The sequence below is a fragment of the Callospermophilus lateralis genome, chromosome 11 (genome assembly GCF_048772815.1).
Source record: "Callospermophilus lateralis isolate mCalLat2 chromosome 11, mCalLat2.hap1, whole genome shotgun sequence".
NCBI lineage: Eukaryota > Metazoa > Chordata > Mammalia > Rodentia > Sciuridae > Callospermophilus > Callospermophilus lateralis.
The window spans coordinates 92652613-92669121 of NC_135315.1; the positions used below are offsets into that span (position 1 = coordinate 92652613).

The 16509-nt window shown below is 43.2% G+C and overlaps 1 pseudogene; it reads right to left on the reverse strand.

The window, feature by feature from the left end:
* Positions 1-402: 402 nt before the first annotated feature.
* LOC143410694 (WAS/WASL-interacting protein family member 3-like) overlaps positions 403-16509 on the reverse strand; it is a 144200-nt pseudogene continuing 128093 nt past the window's right edge.

Below are 16509 nucleotides of genomic sequence, written 5' to 3' on the forward strand. Positions count from 1 at the left end.
TTAATTTATTCCTTACTTCTAAAGGACAGTTTTGCCAAATATAGGATTCTAGGTTGACAGTTTTTTTTTCTTTTTAATACTTTCAATATATTAGCTTACTTGTCCTCTCCAAAGTTCTGATGAGAAATCTGCCAATAACCTTCCTGAGGATACCTGGTATGTGACAAATCAATTCTCTTGTTGCTTTTGAGATCCTCTGTTCTTCAGAAGTTTTGTTACAGAGTGCCTTGATGTTAATCTCTTTATGTTCATCTTCTTAGAGTTTAGTAAGCTTTTTGAATGCTTTTATTCATGCCTCTAATCAAATTTGTGAAGTTTCTTCAAACATTCTTTCTGTGCCCCCTCTCGTCTCCCTGAAAACACCTGATGCTGTCCCATAGCTCTGACAGGCTCTGTTCACTTTTAATGTTTTTTCCTTCTGGTCTTCAGACTTAATAATTTTGACTGTCCTTTCTTCTAGTTCACTGATTTTGTTTTTCTGCTGGCTCAAGTCTGCCTTTCATTTTCTCTAGTGAATTTTTCATTTCAGTTGTATTTTTTCAGCTTCAGAATTTCTATGTTTTCTTTCTCTTTACTGATATTTCCATTTTGTTCATACATCATTTGCTTGAATTTATCCACATCTTCCTTTACTTTTTTGAGCAACTTTAAGTCAGTTGCCTTTTGGGCTGGGGCTGGAGCTCAGGGTAGAGCACTTGCCTAGTATGTGTGAGGCCCTGGGTTCGATCCTCAGCACCACATAAAAATAAAATAAAGGTATTGTGTCCATCTACTATTTAAAATAAGCCAGTTGACATTTATTTATTTATTTACTTACTTTCTGTAGGGGGGATTGAATCTAGGGGCATTTTATCACTGTGCTACATCCCTAACCCTTTTTTAATTTTTTTTTGTTTTGTTTTTTGAGACAGGTTCTCACTAAGCTGCTTAGAGCATCACTAAGTTGCTGAGGCTGGCTTCGAACTTGCTATCCTTCCATCTTAGCCTCCCAAATTGTTGGGATTACAGGGACATGGCACCATGCCCAGCATGAACATTTTTAAGACTGCTGTTTTAAACTGTTTGTCTAATAGATCTGCCATCAACCTTTTTTCAAAGATACTTTTGTTGTTGTTGTTGTTGTTGAATGGTCTTCACTTTTCTACTTCTTTATGTAATTTGTGATTCTTTTTTTTGTTGTTGGGAATGATATCTGAATCAAACAATGCCATAACACTAAAAAGCAGATCCTCTTCCTTCCTCAGAATTTGCTAGAAGTATTTGTTATCATTTTAATTTTTATTCCATTCTATTTTTCTTATTTTAAGTATGTTATCTCTAGGCCAAGAATCAGCTTGAGGTGTAAATTTAAGGTCTTCTCAGGTCTTTCTGGAGCCTATGCCTTTTCTCTTGAACATACGTGGTTACTTCCTAATTTCCCCTACATGTGAAGTTGTTTTCAAACAGCTTGGTCTTTAACGTTTGGCTTCCAAAAGTAGAAACAGTAAAATGAAGGGAAGAAAAAAAATTCTCCTGGAGGTTGCTTCAGCCAGAAGGAGAGAGATCTGCAGTGGTGAAAAGAGGTGTAGGGGGGGATGCCACCTCTTTACCTGTACCCATGTTTTCAGAAGCAACAGTGGGCAATTAAAGCCCAGATCCCCAACGTGTGGAGGATGGGGATATTTTTTTCCCCTTTGCCCTTCTTGGCTCCCCCAAACTGTGTGCAAGTTACTCCAAGAACACATGCATAGCTGCCTGCCATGGGGCTGGTGGGGGGGATGCTCAGCAGCTACTGGTACAAGCTGAAATCACCTAAAATCAATTCTGATTTATTCTTCAAGCATCCCCTGGGTCTTGAAGCCTTCAATGGACCCCAGAGTTCTACACAGTTCCATACAAAATCCAATAGATGGGTTTTGCCAGTGCAATTGTTGTTCAGGTGGGGAGACAGATTCCTGGTGTGTCTTATCCTATCATCCTCTCAGAATCCCCTCCACCTAGTAACAATTCTGTGCATATTCTTCCTCTCTTCTTTCTTTTTTATGTGCATATGCTTCTTTAACTACAGTTGTATTCCTGTTTTGAACCTATGATCATCTGAGAATGAATATTGCTATTCCTGGGTTAGCTGAGGTTAGAGAAGGGAAATGCTTGTTTGCCAGAGGAAGTACCTACCACCTGTCCCAGGGACTATCCTGGCTTTTGGGAATCGAGGTCCTTCCTTCTTAGGTCACTGTGGGATGGCCCAGTGTACCAGCATGCCAGCCTGTTGTCTGTCACACAGAACCCTGAAACAGGACGAGGCCAGAGTAGGACTGTACATGTTTTCTAAGAAACAAAGGACTTTTAAACCTGAGACTTCATTTTGTACAGTGGGAGATGTCACCTCTGCCCAGGTTACAAGACACTTCTAAGTTGCATGGGGTGCGAGCAAGGGCATTTCTTCCAAGACTGTCTTAGTGCAGAAGCACCCGTGTGGTCTCCCTCTTGGCCTTGTCAATTTCCTGTAGCCAAAGGACTTGGCTTGTGAGTCAATCTGGCCAAAATCAATTATAATATTGATGGAGGAAAAAGCTCTAAGGGCACCAAAAGGAGCCATGTATTCTACAGGTGAGAGAGAACACTGAATTAGATTTTATAAATGCTACAGGGTTTTTCTCACAGGTTTCTCAAACTATGCTACTCAGGGAAGAATGGGCAGGGACTGGGGTGATGACAGCAGAATGAGTCCAAAGGGGGTTCTGAGTGGCTCAACTTGTTTCTGCATGTGGTAGTGATTCTGGGGGCCCCTTCCATGCTTCAGATCTTGAATTCTAAGTGTTCCATTCTGGCTTGAAACAAAGCCACACCAAAATGGCTTTCCACAAAGAAAACGAGTGTGAGGAAGGCTGCCAAGCTGTTGAGCCTTTCCGTGCTCCCCAGGAGAATCTCTTTGAGGGCTATTTCTGAGCATTTCTGCCTTTGATGTCATCCGGGCTCTGTCCAGCTGCCTCTGTCTGGAGCCAGGGACCAGGTGTGCGGCCTGAGAGAAACAAGGAAGATCTCATCATTGATTGGACCGGGGAAGGTTGGGCCCACTCCACCAAGAAACCCGCTCAGCCAGCACTTCCACACCAGAAAGAAACCCAGGGCAAGGTGAGCCTGGAAGCCTGAGACCACTAGGCTCCTGGCCCTGGACTGTGCTTCGGCCCCATGCTTAAAACCACAGACCACAGACACAGGGTCGTCATGTCCATGATGCAAGGACAGCACCTTGTGAGGCCCATCATCTTTAAGCTTGTTAGCGCTTCCTGACTCATGACTCACCACAACCTTCAGCTACACCCTTCTACAGTGTACCAGGCACCATGCCAGGGTCAGTTAGATCCATGTCCCAAAGTCCCCAGGACAGTCCAGGTTGCTGTGCTACCTAAAAAACAGCATGAAATAAAGAAACAATGATCATGAATTATTTATAATATTAAAAAACTGATAATAACCTGTGTTCAACCAAAGGTTCTAGGTAATCTAGAGTTCAGTATCATATAATGGTGTATGAAGCAGATGTCTTTTTAAAAAGTCTTGATTTGGAGGAACTAAATCGTATAAAATAGAACAGTGTTGATTATTTTTAAAATTCACTAAAAACACAGTTAATAATTGGAAATGTTTCCTCTTGAGTAGAATTATTATTTTTTAAAATTCCTGTGAATAAATACTTCTGAAGTTTTCTACCATGAGCATATATAAACCATTGGGACAACTTTGTATGGTACAGTTTTAAAAATGAACTATCACTCAGAAGGGTCTCTGATACTTAACAAAACATTAATAAATGGGCACTGTAACTTTCATTAAAACATTTTTTTAAATTAATGAGTGCACTGAGTTTAGAATAAAGATATTTTGGAGCAAATGATGCAGGGAATCTAGGATTTTTTAGACAGTTTGAGTAAAAGTAAAAAGGTACTGACAGCCCCTGATCTGATTCCATGTGAGAAGACAGCCTTGGGAATGACTATTTTTAAATTTCAGAAACTCCTGTCCACTACAGAAAAATCTTCTAGGTCTGGGTTTCACAATTCAGGCTTTATTAACATTTTGGGCTCTACGATTCCTTGTGGTGAGGCCATCCTCTGTGCTGTAGGACATTTAACAGCAGAACTGGTCTCTCTGTTACTAGGTGCCAGTCACACTCCTGTCCCAGGCCCATGCCCAATTGTTAACTCAAACCCGGACTCTAGACATGGTTGACTGGTCCCTGGGGGCCAACATCTCCCCATTTAAAGACCATTAGGTAATAAAACAGGCTTCCCCAGGTAAACAGCTTTCCCTAGTTTTGTTACAGATGCCTGGAAACAAGAGCAGAGAGGTTAAAGGATAATCAGTGAGTTCTCCATAAAATAGAAAGGACAACTCTGGCCTTAGTGCAAAGAGAAATTTCACTGGTGCCAGAAGTGAGTGGTGGGGACATCGACAGGGTTAGAGAGAGTGCTTTGGATTTAAAAATGGCTTTGAAGGGATTTCCCCTTATAAAATGTCACTAGAACCTTCTGGAATTCATCAAATGGGGCCGTTCTGCAGAAACCGTCTATCACACCAGCTATTCCCCTTGGAAAGGTATTTCATATTCATCCAAACTACAGTTTTCAAACTTTTGGTACAGGAGCTCAGAGTAAGAAATCTTTTTACACCTCTTCCCCATCTCCATCCAGCCCCTACTGCACTGGCAGAGCCCACAGAGTGAACGCTGCTGCCTTTGCTGCGATCTCCTGCAAACCGAGGGCTCTGCTTCCCTGCTAATGCAGCTGTGGCCCTGAGGAACACTTGAACAGCAGTCCTGGTGCACACTCCTCTGCATTATGAGATTGAAAAAGGAATGTCTATGCTGGGGCTGACAGAGCAGGACCCAGGGCCAAGCTGGCTTTCAGCCTTGTTTTTCTTCATGAGCAAACCAAGCTCACCTTGTATCTTTCTCCAGCCATAGCCACATTTTCATATTAGGAAAAAGAAAATCCATTCTGTAGCTAAGTGACATGAGGATAGATATGTAGGACTTGGAGAGTGTTTAGAAAGGATTTAGAAATTTGGCTGGCCATTAAGGCAGGGCCTCCTGGGGATTCTTCTACCAGCCTTAGAGTGTAATTCATGGGAGTTGGAAGGTGGGCTTGGGAAAGGCAGACTCGTGTGAAGAGCAGACCTAACCATCAGTGCAGGGCCAACAGTCTGCCCAACTTCAGTCCACCATGGCAGGAAAGTGAGGAGGCAGTGGGCCGAGATGCAAAGATTACTCTGGATGTGGAGCAGAGACCTGAACTAGCCCTGACCAGGGCAGAAGAGGCAGGCCACTGTACTCTGCCTTGGTTTTTCCAGCTGTACATGAAGCCAGATGACCGACAAAGGGCCTTCTCGTAATCTCTAAGTAAAGGGAATGACAGGTTCCATTGGATCTAAACCTTCCATCTGTTTTTTTCTCTCCTTCCACTGTCACTGCCATCATAGAACTGGTGGGCACAGGAGACTCATCATCCCTTTGAGCACATCTCCTCTGGACTAAGCCCAAGCTAAGAGAGGTCACCCTACATGCCATATGCCTCCCTTCCGTCACAGGTACATGAACCTATGGGTGGGATAATCTTCTTCTCTCTCCCCAAAATTTGCAATCTAAAAGTTTCAATGATTACTTAAAGCAGTATTCCTTTACCAAAAGAATTTAGACAACACAGACAAGCACTGAGTGACAATCACTTCATATTTTGGTGTATTTATAATCTCTTCCTCTAATTGATGAAATTCTCTTTTTCTCCCTCAACACACAAGTTAATTTAATTTAATTTATTTTTAATTTAAATCATAAACAGGACTCAGAGCCACACAATGGTAATCCCAGTAGTTCAGGAGGCTGAGGCAGGAGGATCCCAAGTTCAAAGCCACAGCAATTTAGTGAGGCCCTAAGCAACTCAGAGAGACCCTGTCTCAAAATTTAAAAAAAAAGGCTGGGGACGTGGCAGCTCAGTGGTTAAGCATCCCTGGGTTTAATCCCAGAACAACAACAACAGCAACAACAAAATAAATCGTATTTATTTTTTGTGTACTTTTTTGGTATTATTTTATTCATTCAAGAGGGTGTTGAGGGTTGGGGATGTGGCTCAAGCGGTAGCGCGCTCGCCTGGCGTGCGTGCGGCCCGGGTTCGATCCTCAGCACCACATACAAACAAAGATGTTGTGCCTGCTGATAACTAAAAAATAAATATTAAAATTCTCTCTTTCTCTCTCTACCTCTCTCTCTAAAAAAAAAAAAAAAAAGAGGGTGTTGAATTTTCTCAATGTGCTAAATAATTGGTAACATTGTTTTAATGTTTTCATGGTGTTCCATCTTGTGACTCTGCTTTAATTTTTAAACTCCATTGAAGGAGATTTGTGATATATCCAATTTTTTTTTTATTCTGTAAATGGTTGAGCAATGTATACATGAGTGAGCCTTTTTATTCAACAAGTATTTACTGAGTGCATGCCTGACTCCATTCTGAGAGCTGGAGATGGGCTAGTGCATAAAATTGGTGCCTTCTCTGCCATTCAAGTCTTACCAAGTATGGGGGAAGACAGACAAGGGGCAGGTAAACACATCACATGTCAGCAGGTGATAAATACCTTGAAGACTATTAAAAAACAGTGTGAAAAGAATAAAAATTGATGGGCCAGAGAGACCTACTATTTTACATCAGTCAAGGATTGTCTGATAAGGTACTGCTGTGGACTGAACTGTGTCCCCCCTTCTCAAATTCACATGTGGAAATCTCAATACTAGTGTGATGGTATTGGCAGATGTGCTTTTGGGAGGTTATCAGGGTTATATGAGGTCATGTGGGTGGGTCCCCTGATGGGGATTAGTGTCCTCATACTAGAAAGTGGTTCTTCCTCTTTGCCATGTCAGTACAGTGAGAAGGTGGCTCTCAAACTCTTTGACAGAGTTTCCTCTGTCAAAGCAGGAAACTGAATCAGACACCACCTAATCTTTTCAGCTTCTAGACTGTGAGAAAATACACGTCTGTTAAGCCAGCCAGTCTATGGTATTTTGTTTTGGCAGCCTGAGCTGATAGTCAGGTACCATTTGATCCACAGGAAGTAGAGAATGAGTCTGTGGCTATCTGTGGAAAATGTCTCATACCTAAGGAAAAGCAGATGCAAAGAACCCAGAGGCAGAATTGTGCTTTGAATGTTCTAGAAATTGAGGTGGTGTTAGAGCAAGTGAGGTGGCAGGAGAGTGGTTCAAGAGGAGAGGGACAGTTTATGTAGGTCTTATAAACCATGATAAAAAGTTCTCATTGATTTGGAGCAAGATGAGAATTTACTGGAGGCTCTGGGGCAGAGGGCAGCTTGGTTGGGCTTGGGCTTTACCCACATCACTTGTGCTACATTGGGAAGCAGGGAAGCCTATTAACAGGTTCCTGAGGTAATTTGGGAAAGAAATGCTTAGGTCAGGGTTGGGGTGGAAGAAGAGGTGAGAGAGATCAGATTCTAGATGCATTTCACTGGAAGATGCCCTAGAGTTTACTGCTAAGTTGAATGTGGGAGAAGAGAAAGAAGCTGAAGATGATTCTGAGGTTTTTGGTATTAAAAAAATAATGGAGGAGCCTCAGAGTTCAGGGGAAGTAGAAAGGAGAAGGAGAGCTGTTGAAAAATCTTAAGTGGGAGAAGAGCTTTGGAAGACGGGGTTGTACACTACCCTGATGCCTCTGATTTGGCAAGGGGGAGGTCCACTGGTGGCCTTGATAGCAGCTCTTGCCATGGTAGGGAGGGGAGAAGGACTGAGAGGACTCAGCAGGAGACAGAACAGGAGGAGAGGAAGTGAGACAGGGAGACATGCTGGCTCTAAGAAGAGCAGAGAAGGCTCAGGGAAAGAGTAGATTAAGGGACAGATTTTACAGACATCAAAGCACCTTTGCAGATTTAGAGAAATAAAGAAATGCCCAGGAAAGGCAGAAGTTGTGGTGAAGGAGAAGGAGGCTGGAAGACAGTTTATGAAGGGCTGTGGTTGACAGTAACTAAAAAAGCTCACTGGGGCAGAGGGTCCTGCCCAACCTCCCACCACAAAGGCAGAAATAATTACTCTCCCCCTGAGGTGTGCTTTTTCTATGAATTCTCTCAGCTTTGGAACATCTCATCCTTTAATTTCTGTGACATGATCCACCCTATACTGTTAAAGTCATTGCAGTGCCTAGCGGAGAAGTTGCACAGCTCCTGGAAATAATGGTGGCCAAGTTTTACTTTAAACATAAAATAATTCTTTTCAAAGAGGAGTTGGACTTCAATGAGATACCACTTTGCACTCACCAGACTGTCTACTATGAAATGAAATTAAAATTTAAAACTGAAAAATCAGGGTTGATAAGGACAGAGAAAAACTGGAACCCTTATGTGCTTTTGGTGAAAATGTAAACTAGTGGAGCTGCTATGGGAACTGGTATGGAGGTTCGTGAACCAATTAAAAATAGAAATTACCATACAACCCAGCCATTCTACTTTAAGATATGTAGCCTCAGAGAATTTGAAATCAGGTGTTGGGAGCTGCCACATAGGAGCTGAGCGCCCCCTAGCTTTGATTGATAGGAATGTAGAGAGATGTGGCAAGTGGCCATGGGCTGTGTGTATGAGCTGTGAGCATTTTCAACACACAAGCAGACTGGACTGACGATGCAGCTCTGTCTGGGCTGTGCACAGATGTGTCCCTTTCACTTGTTCTGCCTTTGATCATCACACAGCACATGAGATAGGTGTGGTCTTTCAAGATGTCAGTCAACCTGCTGACCTGGGAGACGTCGCAAAGCTAGATTAAGCCCCCTGAAACCTGACCCCTTGCTTCATTTGAATGGATTCTTCCCAATAAAACTGGGTTCAAGGTGTGCTCTTTCTCTTTCTTGCCAGCCTTGCCTCCTTTGTAGGAACTAGGTCAGAAGAGTCATCATAAAACCCAAAGAAAAAGGTATTTCTGTGTCATTATTTTATGCCAGCCCAATTCACGTGGAGTGACACTGACTGGTTTAGTTGTATGCCATGACAATCAGAGTCTTAAGGAGACATTTGTATACCTCTGTTCATAGCAGTAAATATTTTCAATAGCTAAAATGTGTCAGAACCCAATCATCCAGTGAATAGATAAATAAAATGTGGTATTTGTGTTTGTATGTGTGTGTATGTACACATACATACATCATGGAACATTATTCTGCCTTAAAAAGGAAGGACATTCTGACATAAATTACATAGATGAAATTTGAGGACATCATGCTAAGTGAAATCAGTCTGTAACAAAAAGCAAATTGTGTATGGTTCTGCTTATAGGAAGTACTTAGAGTATTCAAAATCATAGAGACAGAAAGTAGAATGGTGCTTGCCAGGAGCCAGGGGGAGAGGGAAACATGGAGTTATTAATCCATGGGTGTAGAGTTTTGGTTTTACAAGATGAAAAGTATCCTGGAGTTTGAAACATCTTCACCACCTCAAAAGGAAACTCCACACCCATTAGCCATCATTCCCCATTTTCCAACACTCAGTCCCTGCAATGCCTAATCTAACTTTATGACTCTATGGATTTGCCTATTTTGGACATTTCATATAAATGGTATCCTACAACTTTGATTGTCCTATTTGGTTTCTTTAACTTAGCATGATGTTTTCAAGCATCATTCATGCCCCAGCAGGTCTCTGTACTTCATTCCTTTATATTGCTAAATCATATCTCATTACAGGATGATCATGCATTGTCCATGAATTCATCAGTAATTTCCACTTTTTGGTGATTGTGAATTATGCCACTATGAATGTTTCTGCACAGCATTCATAGTGTAGTGTTTTGTTTGAAGACTAGCTTAAAATTCTTTTGGGTCTATATCCAGGAGAGGAATTGATGGGTCATGCTATAGGTTGGATCTGGAAAGTCCCCCAAAGGCCCATGTCTTCAAGGCTTGGTCCTCAGTCTGTGGTGCTCTTATGGTTTGGTGGAGACCTTTAAGGGGTAGAATCTAGTGGGAAGTCTTAGGTCATGGGGGTGTACCCTTAAAGGGGACTATGGACCCTAGTCTTGTTCTCTCTTTTCATCCCTGGCTGCCCCAAGATTTGCTCCACCATCTGCACAACATACTGCCTTACCACGAACCCAAAAGCACTGGGCCAGTCAACAACCATGGGCTGAAACCTCTGAAAATGTAAGCCAAAAAATCTTTTCTCTCTTTAATCGATTATTTTGGTTATTGTATTACAGTAAAGGAAGAGTGACTAACACAGGTCATATGTTTTATATTTAAATCATTGAAGAACCTAATGCATCACTAAAATATTTAAATAACTAGACAAAATCATCTTAACAATGGGAAAAAATAATCATTAATTGCAGAACAGAGACAGCAAATACAGCCATTGGAAAAGCTAAATATTAGGGCAGTTGTGTACTCTGGTATGTGTGTACTTTAGCATGCATGTGTTCTAGAAGAAAGGGGAGAGAAAACAAGCAGGATGAGACAGAGTGAGCACTGCCACGCCTGAGCATGAGAATCCATGTGTCTCATAGAAACAACACTGACTCCTGGACCATGAAGACTCCCATATCTTGGGGAACCAGTTCAATAGTGAGGAGAGGAAAACTGTATGGAGAAATGTGATCACACTAACATCATTAACAAGGCTCTACCCTGTGATTCACAAGAATGGCAAGAATATGCTCATTTAATTTTGAGAGAATCTCCTGAAGTATTTCATGTCTACTGATGCCACGTCAATCGAAAATAGTTACCTTATTTTTGAAATTGCAATTTCACTTTCTTGTCTGTAAGATGTCAGTTCATTTAGCAGACATTTTTTTTTCTGTTCCTTTCTGAGCAGCAGGGGATTACTTTTGAGGTGGGCACTTATGCAAACATTTCTCTTGCAATGGGGCATAGAGCACAGACTGTCAGCTGTGCCCTGCTGGGCAGGGTGAGTGGGGCCCAGGACTGTAGCTCTCCAATTCTCAGGCACCATGGGCAGTATGAAGTCTACCATTGCCAACTTCCTAAGTCATGCCCAACAAGAAAGGGAATCCCTAAGTCTTCATCTGATACCTTTTTTTCCCCACCAGATTACTATGCTTATTTTACAAATGAGCAAAGGGATATTACTGAGTGACACTTCCCAACTTGTCACCTATGGCAGCCTGTGTAGCCTTACTCAATCAGGCACCTTATGCCTAAAGTACCATGGGGGACTTATGGTTCCTAAATGCACCATGCTATCATGCTCTCTCCTGGGCATATGTAAACAGTGTCCTCTCTCTAGGCCACTATGACCACACCTTCTACTCCTTCCCCTTAATGCCCCTAACACTCCAGTCATTAAGACATTGTCATGTACAGCGGCTAACTTCTCACTCATCTTTCAGGAGTGTGCATGGCGGAGGGTGGTGTGGGGACCTTGCTTCTTACTCTGCAGCCTTTGGTGTCTGCAGGGTGCCTGCGGTGCAAGGGCAGTGTGGACATTTTCTGAACTTAGCAGGAACGTGAGACCACTGCAGCACCTGCCTCCTCCAACTGCTGGCTCTTCAGTCTTTTTTTTTTTTTTAAGAGAGAGAGAGAATTTCAATTTTTATTTTTTAGTTTTTTCGGCAGACACAACATCTTTGTTTGTATGTGGTGCTGAGGATCGAACCCGGGCCACACGCATGCCAGGTGAGCCCCTCTTCAGTCTTTTTAAAACCTAAAGGGATGTGATTTCTCCCCCATCTGCCTTTATAACAATCCACTCCCTTTCTCTCAAGTCAGAAAAATGATATTTACCTGTGATTAAAAGAGGACACAAGGCCCCTCTCTCTGACAGGCAGTCCCACAGAAAAGTCCTTTTTCACAGAAAAGGGAACTCTGTCCTGGCTGGAGCTGAGAGCCCTCTGCCCTGACTAGAGCAGGCTGAGCACCTCTGCTCCTCTGCAGAAGGGACCTCACCAAGGCCCCTCTGAGAGGACAGGGCCACTGAACCTGGTCCCCGATTCCTGGTCTCAAGCTAGCCTTGGACTCTGATGACTTTTCATTAGGGTGCTCAGGTGAGTGGGACAGGGTCCTTACTTAGGCAACAGGGTAGGCACACATCCAACTCTCACCCCATACTGTTGAATCTGCTGCCTCCTGCCACCCCTCGTCCAGTCCAGCTGGCTCAGCACCACACAAGAATTGGCTCAGTTTAACCAGCAAGCAGCGACAGTGTGGTAGTACCCCACCCTTGCTTTTCTCTCACTTTCCTGCTGTTTCAGCCTCAGTCTCCTCCTCTCTTCTCACGGCTGAACAGGTGAGCTGAGTTAAAGCCTCTCTTGGAGCCTGACCACACTGTTCAGTCAGCAGGAGGCCTTCTCCTGGCTGAGTCTCAACCTAGACTGTACACCAGAATCACCTGGCAGCTTTCAAAAATAGTGACATCTGGGTCCCACCCTGGCTATTTTGATGAAAGGCAGCGTGGAGTTCAGGACTTTTAAAAACTCCTAGGTCATTCCAGTAGGTAGCCAGCCATGGTTGAGAACCACTGGCCTAAGGATATTTTCCATTGCATGATTTGTCAGAATTCTGAATTGGGGGGAATTCTATTTCTTTCCCAGTTCAGTCCCTGTATCCCATTTTAGTGTTCTTTCCGGGCGTTCAGCTCCCTAGCCAAAAGTCCCAGGAGGAAAGGGATATGTGGTAAATTTAGGCATCCAAATCTGATGCCAGTTAACCCTGGGGTTGTGCAAAAAATAAAAATAAAAACAAAATCTCCAAATGAACTCTTATGTGCAAGGACAAATACATGTTCTGATTAAGTATAAACACACTGTATCCTTGCAGCAGGACAGTAAAATCGTGATGTCATCCTTCAGGCAGTTTCTGGTCAATCAATGCACACTGAGCACCTACTTTAGGAGTGTCAGGAAAAGCCAGAAGTCTTGTCAAGGTAGTACTTACTTCGGGGGACCTTGCTTGGGTAAATCTTCTGGCATGGTTTGTATTCATTCAGAGGGGGAAAATCTTCCACAGAATGGAACATGAATTTAGACTTGAAGTCATCTGCACATGTGGGAAATGGTAAAGTTTAGTTGGGTTACGGCAGGTCCCACGTTGGATCGCTCCAGGAGAACACATGTCACTCAAAGCAAATGCACTGTGTTCTGCTTGCCTGCTCTGTGCAAAGGTGTTGATGGAAGGGCTATTCCCCCCAAGACATCCATCCACCTTTCAAGTTTTACTGCTTGGCTGGGAGGAGGGGAAGTAGAGTGAGATCAGCAGTGATTTCCCATCACCCACCAAACTACTCCAACCAACATCTTAAGGAAGCTCCTAAGGGAGCAGAAGTGAGCTCCTGGGGAGAAAAGAGGAGTGGTCCTGTCTTCCTTTCCTGGGCTGACTCCTGTCTTTTGAGCTGGGTCTTATGTCTGACCATAGCCTAGCACACAGAAGGGGGGCAGAGGTGTTGCAGTCACATCCAACTTCAGGTGCCTTTAACTTCCTACCTCCATAGTCCATAGTTTTGCTCCAATTGTCCCCCTACCTCGTGGGCCTTCCACCCACTCCTTGCCCTTATCCAAATCACTCTGGTCTCTCTGGCACTCTGGTCTCCATGGAGAGAGACAGACATACACACAAAGAGAGAATTTAAATACTGGTTTTCTTTTGGTTCTCTAGTCTGAGTCAGAAGTCTAAGAGTAGGCCCTGGAACTATCCAGAAAGTGGTGAAAGAAACCCTATTTCACAGGCTCTGTAGGCTGTCCTGTATTTGTGTGAGCCAACAGTTCACTGGGAAGCATGTAAGCTCTCTCCAGGAGCCAGGAGGAATCACCTCCTCACTGGCACAGTCCCCCATGTGTGCACCTGCTTACCAGTGATGTGCATGCTTCCATTCCGCAGCTGACCTCCGGGCTGCTGGGTGGGGGTCCAGGCAGGGTTCTGCTGGCTCTTGCTTGAAATCTCTGTGGTGGGTGATCTTGCAGGAGGTGCTGGAAGGTGGATTTAGTTTTCCCCCACTGGTCCCTTATGGGGAAGATGACAGGGCATTCAGAGTTAGGAATGGGGACAGTGACGTTATAACTCTATGTGAGAGATTAGACGTTTAGATTTCTGGATATAATATGATATAGTGATTAAAAGGGCAACTGCTTCAGCCAAACTGAGAATGAATCACATTTCTTTCATTGGGACAAATAACAGGTTCTTTGTGCCTTAGTTTTCTTACCCCAAAATGGGAATAATAGGACACATACCTCCTAGGGTTGAGAGGACTAAATGAGTTGATTTCAGTAAAGTGGAATACAGTAAGTGCTTGACAGTTGTGATAATATTAATGATGACCCTCATTATAAGATGGTATAGCTCTCTGGGCATGGTAGGGCATGCCTGTAATCCCAGTGGATTGAGAGACTGAGTCAGGAGGATTGTGTGTTCAAAGCCAGCCTCAGGAAAAGCAATATGTTAAGCAACTCAGCAAGACCCTGTTTCTAAATAAAATACAAAATAGGACTGGAGATGTGGCTCAGTGGTTGAGTGCCTCTGAGTTCAATCCCAAGTAACTCCCCTCAAGAAAGATGGTACAGCTCAAGGAATAGCCCCACTGCAGAGTGATAGGAACAGCAAAGGTAGTTGCTAGGTGAGGGCCCAGAGGGAGGCCAGAGGAATGGGTCGTAGGAGCATGTTCCTACCCTCAAATTCTGCTCCCACTGAGTTCTGCTCCCACCAGCTCTTCTGCATTGCAATCTGATTATTCTCCTTCAGTTCCAACTTAGATCCTTCCTGACCACCAAGGCCCAACTCAAATCCAACCTACACCCTCAAGCCTTCCCTGGTCAATGGCCAGAGGCTCCTCCCTCCTCTCCCTGTGCTATTCTGTGTGACCCTTGGCAGTCGACAGCCCAGTGTCCTGGCTCCTCACTACAGGTACCCCACTGCTGCTTATTCCTCAATGACATTGCCTCCATCACTCTGCCAGTACAACTTCTTTCCCTTCTCCCAAGTTGAGCTGAAGTAGAAGTCACCCCTATTTTATATGTGAAATCAAGTTTCACATCCAAAGACACCAAGGGAGAGGCCAGGTAAGCCTTCTGGAGCAGGTGGGGGTTCCAGCAGCAGCAGCAGCAGAGTGGTGCCCTCTGAGCTCCTGCTTTCCCTGCAGGGTCTGCCCAAAGAGACTGTCCCAGGCTTCTTTCTCTCACTCTTCTCTTCCTCGGCACCTAGGAGTTATTTGATCACACAAGGAGACTAAAGGGCTAAAGAGACTGCTGATCCTCCTCTTGATGGGAACTTGCCCCTCCTTGTGGGAAAGGAGAAGGAAGGAAGGAAAATACAGGCTCCTGCCCCAGCCACGCACAGGCCCTCACCGCATAGTCACAGCAATGCCTGTGAAAGGTGCTGTCGTTATTCCTATTTGTCAGAGTAAATTAAAAAAAAAAATAAAAACAAGATAAAACAAAACAAAACAAAACAAAACAAAAAACCAAACAAGCAACTGGCATCAGATTACACAGGAGTATGCAGGGAACACAGGATCTGAACTCAAATCTCTCAAAATCCAAAATGTGCTTTTCTTTCCACTCCATCATGGACATTTAATATCACAGATACCAGAGGTGCTCACCACTCACAATGTCGGGCCTCCTGGTGACCAGTCAGTTGAAAGAAGAATGATTAAAACCTTATCTCTTCTGATCAACAGTCTTAAAAATACCCTTGCCCTTTGTGCTAGGAATTCTCTCTTAGGAACCTATCATTTAAAAAATATCCAAAGTAGGGCTGGGGTTGTGGCTTAGTGGTAGAGTGCTTGCCTTGCTTGTGTGAACCACTGGCTTTAATCGTCAGCACCACATAAGAAAAAAAATAAATTAATTAAAAAAATAAAAAATATCCAAAGTATGGACTAAAATCTCTATAAAAGTATTTCCTACACTGTTATTCATAATAACAAAAACAGGGAATCAAATATATGTACATATTATCATTTTAATTTACTTATACATTTTAATAATTTGACAAAACTGCTTTTAGTATAGTATTAAATAAAAATACAAAACTGTAAATACAAAATGGTATTAAGCATGTAAATGTACATGTATTCAGAAAAAAAAATGAAAATGACATCCAAATGACAGTTTTCATCTCTAGGCGATATTATTTCTATTTGCTCCACAATAAGCTGGCATTGTTTTTAATTTAAGGAAATACATTTAAGAAACTTTCTGCATCAAAAGATTTACTGACAGAACAAAAAATATGTGCATGGATATGTGTGTGGGGGAGTTGTATATGTGTTAAGTGTGTATGTATACGGGTGTGTGTATGGAGTAGCATTTATTAGGGTGTTTGTGTGTAAGGCTGAGAGAGAGCTTGTAATTGTGTTTGAGCTATGTGTGTAAATGCAGGTGTGTGTGTGTGTGTGTATGTGTGGTGGTACCTTTTGTGTAAAGGTGTCAACAGTGCATGAAGTCTACCACTACAGGGACCAGTGAAGTAAGTCATGACCCATCAACACTCAATTCACAATCCTCTCTGCTCTGTAAGTGAAGAATTATTTTTG